Source organism: Acipenser ruthenus, chromosome 2 (assembly GCF_902713425.1).
Source record: "Acipenser ruthenus chromosome 2, fAciRut3.2 maternal haplotype, whole genome shotgun sequence".
Taxonomy (NCBI): Eukaryota; Metazoa; Chordata; class Actinopteri; order Acipenseriformes; family Acipenseridae; genus Acipenser; species Acipenser ruthenus.
Window position 1 is genome coordinate 114,954,382 of NC_081190.1, and position 7,678 is coordinate 114,962,059.

A 7,678-nucleotide genomic window follows, 5' to 3' on the forward strand; every position below is an offset into this window, starting at 1 on the left:
TAAACAGATACAGCAACATAATGCCTGTATTACAGTGTATCATCTTGCTGCTCTCCACCGAGATTACAAAGTATTGCTGTTTATAAGGTCATTCTAAGGGCTGACACGAAATGGTAATTATTTTGGCAAATAAAATGTAATATTTCAAGTACCATTCCTTTTTTTTTTTTTTTTTATAAAGTATTACATAACATATTATATTGTCAATCACCTCAATGCATTCAATGAGGTCCAGTAACTTGTGACTTCTACTTACTAAAGTCCATTCCAGACATTGGACTTGTGATTTTAAAAATGCTGACATCATCACATAATGTTTTCACTGTTGTTAAAAAGCAGCTTACAGGGCTATGTATCGTATGTGTAGACACAGTTTTTCAGTGTTTGCTATGAGGGACTATTGCAAAAACAATTATGCAAATATACAACATATATGTAACCAACTAACATTGATAGATGCTGCGTATATACCCTCATATTACATGTCCTTATATTGACTGGCTTATATACCCTCTACAACCCTGTCAGGGCAGTTTGCTTGATTTATACACTGGGTGACTGTATGGTGGTGGCTGTGTATCAATAGCCTTAGTGTTGTCAGATTGGCATTAAGTAGGGCATGTGTTGTCATGGAGGAACTCAATTTGAAAGAAAACATGGTAGCTTCTTTCAGGCAATAAACTGAACATTAACATTTCTCAGCAGAACCAGAAGGTTATTGACATGTGTAGGTGTAAAGTCTGTGTAGCACAGCATATCCTGGAAGTGAAGACCCAAGCCTTCAATTTCCCAGAAAAAGGCCCGTCTTGAATTTTATGTCCAATGGGGTTTTTCTACCACTACAAGGTTTTTGTTTTCCAGGTAATGCTTTTCAATTGTTAGAGGTTGCAACCCCCCTACATTAACAAGGATTCTGAATCTAAATAAGCTTCTCCACTTGCCTTGTGTTTATTTCATTGGCACTCTCGCTGGATGACCTAGATGTGGATCATTGCAAACACATTCTCAGCTTTGATGCAAGTGATTACACTGTCTAAACATATGTCAAACACTGATCACACAGCACACACTGCAGGTCAAACACTGATCACACAACACTGACTCTAAACACTCACACTGTAGGTCAAACACTGATCACGGGGAGCAAGAACAGATCGATCGGGACTGTACTGTGAGAGCGGATCGTAACAAGCTGGTGACGGGGGAGCAAGAACAGATCGATCGGGACTGTACTGTGAGAGCGGATCGTAACAAGCTGGTGATGTGGGAGCAAGAACAGATCGATCGGGACTGTACTGTGAGAGCGGCTTGTAACAAGCTGGTGACGGGGGAGTAAGAACAGATCGATCGGGACTGTACTGTGAGAGCGGCTTGTAACAAGCTGGTGACGGGGGAGTAAGAACAGATCGATCGGGACTGTACTGTGAGAGCGGCTCGTAACAAGCTGGCGATGTGGGAGCAAGAACAGATCGATCGGGACTGTAATGAAGGAATAGAAGTTCAAGTACTGTTTTGTTTAGCCCTCTGTCCATATTTCCATGATTTTAGTAAATGCCATTGGAGATACAGGGCTGAAATTACATTGTAGTAATTACTGGTCCTTGTTTAGATAAACATATTGTGGGACCAGTGATTTTGTAGTTGGAAGTCTCGGGGCAATCACTTATTTTTGGGGTCAGTAATTGTATTAAGCACTACCTGGGTATAAATTGAACCCCTTGTTCTCCTGTTTTGCTTGGGCCATCCCCACTAGAGATCAAACCGCACTGACCACAGTATGAGTATTATGGGAATAGGTACTTCAACCATTTGGTTGGCCAGAGCAGATCCACTCGGACCGGTGCCCAAATTTTGAGTCTAATCTGATGGCAGAGCTGTGTAAAATGCACGGGTATCGGAAGAGCCGGACGACCCCATATTATCCCCAAGGTAATGGTGCTTATGAAAGATTTAATTGCACTTCATTGTCTTTACTAGGGTCTCTGACGGAGGAGGATCAGGACCGCTGAGTGGAGAAGCTGCTTGAGGTGACCCATGCATATAACAATATGATGCATAGCAGTACGGGACTAACTCCATTCTTTATTATGTTTGGTAGGCATGCTTGATTACCGGTGGACTTGGTCTCAGGATGACCTGACACCGTAAGTCCGTGGGTTGAAGACCATCAATGTACCTTGCAAGCAGCATACCAGGAGACTGCTAAGCCTGAGGACGCAGCCTGCAGTTCAAAAGAAAACCCACACCAGCAAACAAGCCAACATAAAAAAGAGAACAGGAGAAAAAGGAAAATGAGGAGCAACCACGAGAGCAACGTAAGTGGCTCGTTTAGGACCCCAGGGATAGGAGCGATATCCGCCAGGAAGATACAATGCCAGACCGGCAAAGGGAGCAGTGAACACATGGGAAGTATTATTGTGTTGGACTGTGATTTATATGTAAAACATGTAACGAAAGGAAGAATGTTGTGACCATTAATGCCTGATCAGATCAAGTGATTTAAAGAGCCAGGGCTACTGGCATGTATGCTATTTGTATCACCATTGCCTGCTGAAGGAGAACCGTCAGCAACCATTAATAATCGAAGAGAAACATAGAAATAAATCATTGCTGAGTTCTTTAATTAAACACATTTTAAAATTATTTTTAAATTAAAGCACTGAAAGCATAGGGAAGCATGGTTAGGGTACAGACAAGTACAAACACGGTAAACTGGTAAACAAATTGACCATGGTAAACTTCCATATGTAAACAAGCTCAGTTTTATTTATGCTTTCCGTTTCTGTGGACCCTTTCTTTTAGATCTATGTTTTGGTTTGTTTTCGCTGTGCCAAGGTCTGCGCTATGGTTAACACATCACATTCAGTTTGTCCTGTTTGTTTTTTATTTTCTGCTGCTTTCTTTTTTGTAATCCTCCTAAGATCATGCCATTTTTTATGTCAAGTTTCTGTTGCTTACAGAGTCCCAGTGAATTTAGTTTGTTAGTTATTTCTTTCCATGTTTCATTTCTTAATGTTTTTTGGCCCTGCGAAGTGTTAAATATTATTTTCTGATTTTTTTTTTCCATTTCACTAACAGGTCAATTTCATCTTTGTGGAATTTTTTTTTCCTTTTCTTTCTGGCCGGTGCCATAGTTTCATCAAGGTCGGAGTCTGCAGAAGCCAGAGCTCCATGCTGTTATATTTGCCAACTACAGTACTTCTTCACCACTCATTTATCCAGAAGGAAGTTCTAAATCTTGACTTTGTGAATCTATCTATAGTGACATGCAAGTTCAGATCTCTTATAAGCAGTAATTTATGCTGTTTGTAAACTTGCAGTGAAATTGAAAAAGAGCTGTTTAGTACGTCGCACTCATAAATTCTACGAAGGACGGAGGTTACGAATTCACATTATTTATGAACATGTAATATTTGTACATAGAGCCCTGTATCCGGTGATTTCCTTGTTGAATAAACAAAAAATATAGTAAAGAAATAACTATTTTCAAGAAAAGTTGCAACTATAATTGATGTGAAATGCTATTTGCTTTTTTATTTGTTTTTTTCACCCCATGATTTATGTTAAACAAATGTATTTACCTCCATAGCCACTAGAGAGCATGGAGTAACTGCAGCCAAGGTAGTATTTAGTAATAAAACAAGTGTTTTAAAGTTATAGTGAATCAGGACTGCCGAGTGAGTTCAGGTCACAGTGTCCCCAGGGGCCGGTTGTACTAAAGGAATCCGATCCCGGATCCGGGCTCAGATGTTGATCTTGATCCTAGTTGTGTTGTACTAAACGGATCAGTGCTCAATCTGAGCTCAAACCTGATCTTGCTTTTGAGCAGGATCAGAACTTGATCCCACTTTTGAAAAATTGAGGAACTAAATGCAATCTGTTTTATTCTAAACCGTCAGACACGTACAGGTCAGGTTTTTAAAGACAGGCAAAACCCTCTTAAGGTGTTTGGCGTGGAAGAAGTAAGAATACGGCCCAACTATCGGATCAAGCATGTTTGTTAATTTAGACGAAGATCAGAATCGGATCAGAGCTTTATCGAACGTTTTTAAAATGTACCTTGCATCATCAAAATGCATAACTGAAACCTTTTTAAATTGCTAAAATAATATTTAAATAAGCACTGTACTGAATTTGGGTAATTGTAACGATAACTTAAACTTTAAAACTTTAAAGTTTTAGAAAACATTAAGCAACAATGCATTTAAAAGTAGCTGTAACCGTACTGTATTAAGATAATATCAATTAGAAAGAAAAAAAAATATTTTGTACAATATTAGTTTGTGTTTCGCTATATCTGACATTTTCTGTTTTCGCCGTATAGCTACAGAAAAAAATAGACCTGACTGCATAATGAGATTTCATAAATAATATTTCTACGTTTTCTGTGTTTACAAAGTCATACTGCCGTTCTCATGTTAAGCCTACATTTTCACAGCCTCAATCTACCCCTGTCCGCGACATTTTCCAGTTGCAGCTGTCTGTGAGCACTTGATTACATTTGCTCAAAATGTGTTGATAATTTGCCCTGAACCGACGCTGCATCTAGATGTTTGTGTGCATGGTGTATGGTGGCTATACTGCTGTAAAATATCTCTGTGTCCGTCAGAAAATACACACGGCCGTGATTACGGTAACATTTATTAAAACATTTTTAGAAGTTCAAAAACAAAACGAAACCAGATACCGGTATTAATATACTCAACCTGTTTTTAGAGAATCGCTGGAGTTTTAAATTATACATGTACAGTAGTTGCTTCTGATTCATGTCGTTTAAATTAAATGCACTTCATTTTCTGACATTCAGATTCTTCAAGCTCTGCGCCACACATATTCGCTTCTCGTTGGTCAGTTTCCCTAGTTACGGCTGCGCAGCTCCAGGATTGGATCAAGATTTCGGATCAGTGGAGCTTGATCCTGATCCGCCCAGTACAATGCCTTTTCATGAACCAGCTCCAGTGAGCCCGGATCCAATCCTGTTTTTTGATCTCATTAGTACAACCAGCCCATGGAGTCATGATTTTGAACTTCTATAGTGTACAAATATCCTGAGTATCTACAGATCAATTAGACATGAAGGCAAAATCATTTCTAAGTGCAATTTAGAAACATTTACAATTCACTTTCGGCCCTGTGCAAAGTCAAGCTTTAAACATTAAAACTGTGAGCATGATAATGTCCAAACGGCTAAATCTAAAGGGTATTATCCCAGGACCAGGGGGCCCTAGACTGATGATTGTTGCCAAATTGAAAACTAATGCAAGACCCCTGGAGGGCGGGACAACCGCCTAACTATAAAAAAAAAGCTTTCCAAATAATTATTTAAAAAGAATAGTTATGAATAGTTATAGTTATAGTTAAGTTTGAAAACAAGTAACTCAAGCCCCCCTGCTTTGCTCTAATGGCCTCAGAGCTATGGCATAAAAAGCAGTTACGAACCACACAGCAGATACCAATAAAGGGAGTTACAGTATATTGCATTGTTTTATTCATTCTCCTGTAAATGATTTCTATAACCTTTAAAGTACTGCAAGTCAAACTAAATACTATAATGCTGATAAAAGTTTCATAGTAATAACCATAAAAAAAATCTATTTAAGTACAGAACACTGCATAGTCAGCAAAATGCATTTGACTCGCTTCAGACAGGCATAGACAGAGCTGTCTTAAGTATTTCATTTTTAAAGCCTGGAACCTACATCCAACCTTCCCTGAGGGATAGAGTGGAAAGTACAGCCACTAAAGGTTGCAGCATTCGGAAGAAAGTTTGAAGTTATCTTTCCCCCAGTCAGCAGCAGTGGTGTTCTACAGTACTTCTATCCAAGCTGGTCGACAAGCTTTTCAGGCGGGTCATGATTCCACCAGGTCTTGACATCATGACTTTGTTTTTTCAGGCAGTTCAAATTTTTATTATTATTATTATTATTATTTATTTCTTAGCAGACGCCCTTGTCCAGGGCGACTTACAGGGCGACTTACAGTCTTAAACAAAAAATTGACATCATTATGGTACTGATATAATATTGACTAGGTATTTATTGATTTACATCAGTGCATAATATCTTCAAGACAATTGATATACAGGAGAAGATAACCTTAAGAATAGTAGGCTGCATGTATTCCAATGAAGGCAAGACAAAGAGCCTGGTTAGAGATGGCCTTCTCTATGCCACAGTTTTCTCTGTAGTGTTGCATACACTTGTCTGTGCTATAGCGAAGTCACTTTGAGGACTAGAAATACATGGACCACACAAACTGACGCACTTCTCCCTAATTCACGTTGATTGTAATAATGCTTGAAACAGAAACCACTCTAAAAACCATCTGTCCCAGAGCACTACTCTCTGCTCAGAACTATATTCTATGGTGTTATATTAGCCTGGGTTTGTATCAGTTAAAGTGTAGCAGCAGTGGCAGTGGATTGGTGTAAGGTTTGTATATTAAGGATTAATATTACTTTATCTAAAACAGCCTAATAGTTTTAGGTGTAGCCCAATATCTCATCTGGTTAGTATTTTGAAAAAAAACACTTTATCCTGCCCGTATTCAGCAAGATTCATGTTCTGCAATACTTTCATCCATACAAAGGATGTTACAATAATACTCATCAGCTTCTTTATACCACGAAAAGTATCACCAGGTATCCCAAAGCCGGGAGACTGACACTGACAAAATTTAAATCAATAAACACTTGACTGTCAGAAGGAGGCAATATTCAGAAAACCAGGTTCCCCCGCAGCCCTTTACACAGCTTTAACCAGTTTAGCAAACCAACCCGAGTGTGAGGCTTAATGTAGGCTATTTATACCCAAACTGTTTATGCCCCTCCCCTTGGAACATAACAAACAAGTAAATATAAAAATATACTGTTTTTCATGGCTGAGGTACTTTCATGGACTATAAAAACCATTTTTCTTCCTTGGATACTTCCCTCCCCATAGACTTGCATTATGCGCGTCCCCTATCCTTTCAAAAAGCACACCTCAATCGTGTGCGCCCCCTTTGTCCACACACACACACACACACATACAGAGATACAGGCAACCCCAAATCAGTACGTTTTACTTTCATCTTTAAGTATTAGTTAAAGAAATGATGCTAACTTCCCGGTTAGATCTTTCTTTATTCTTTTAAGTGTAAATCCATCGTATAACTCAGCTGGATTAAAGTTAGTATTAATTCATTTATTTTCTGAACAGAGACGCTGCAAGTTCATTGAGTGTAGGCCTCCGTTCACTGAACTCCGCCATCGCTGCACACCCTGCCATTCTGATACAAACAGACTTTTTTCTTTCTTTCAGGAACCTGCTCAACTCCTCCTCCAGTCAGACCTAGGGTAATGTAGGAACAGTTGCCTGGAATAAATAACTATTTTGAATCCAGAACTCATCTTCTGGATTCATTCTTGAGCACACAGTATGCAGTGCAGCATGTGAACTATTGACTGGAGCAACTTCCAAGCACCCAGCACAAAGGAGGGGGTAATGAGCTCTCTGAACAGTGGACTTTAACTGATACCACACAAAGGGGCTCTACAGAATCATAAATCAGAATTTATGGAGGAAACGAAAGCTGGAGACATCCGAAGGAAGTCATAATTAGATAATGTATTCATCTCCTGCAGGGTGATGCAACCCATTGTCCAAAACAATGGAAGACAGTTGTAAGGGTAATGTAT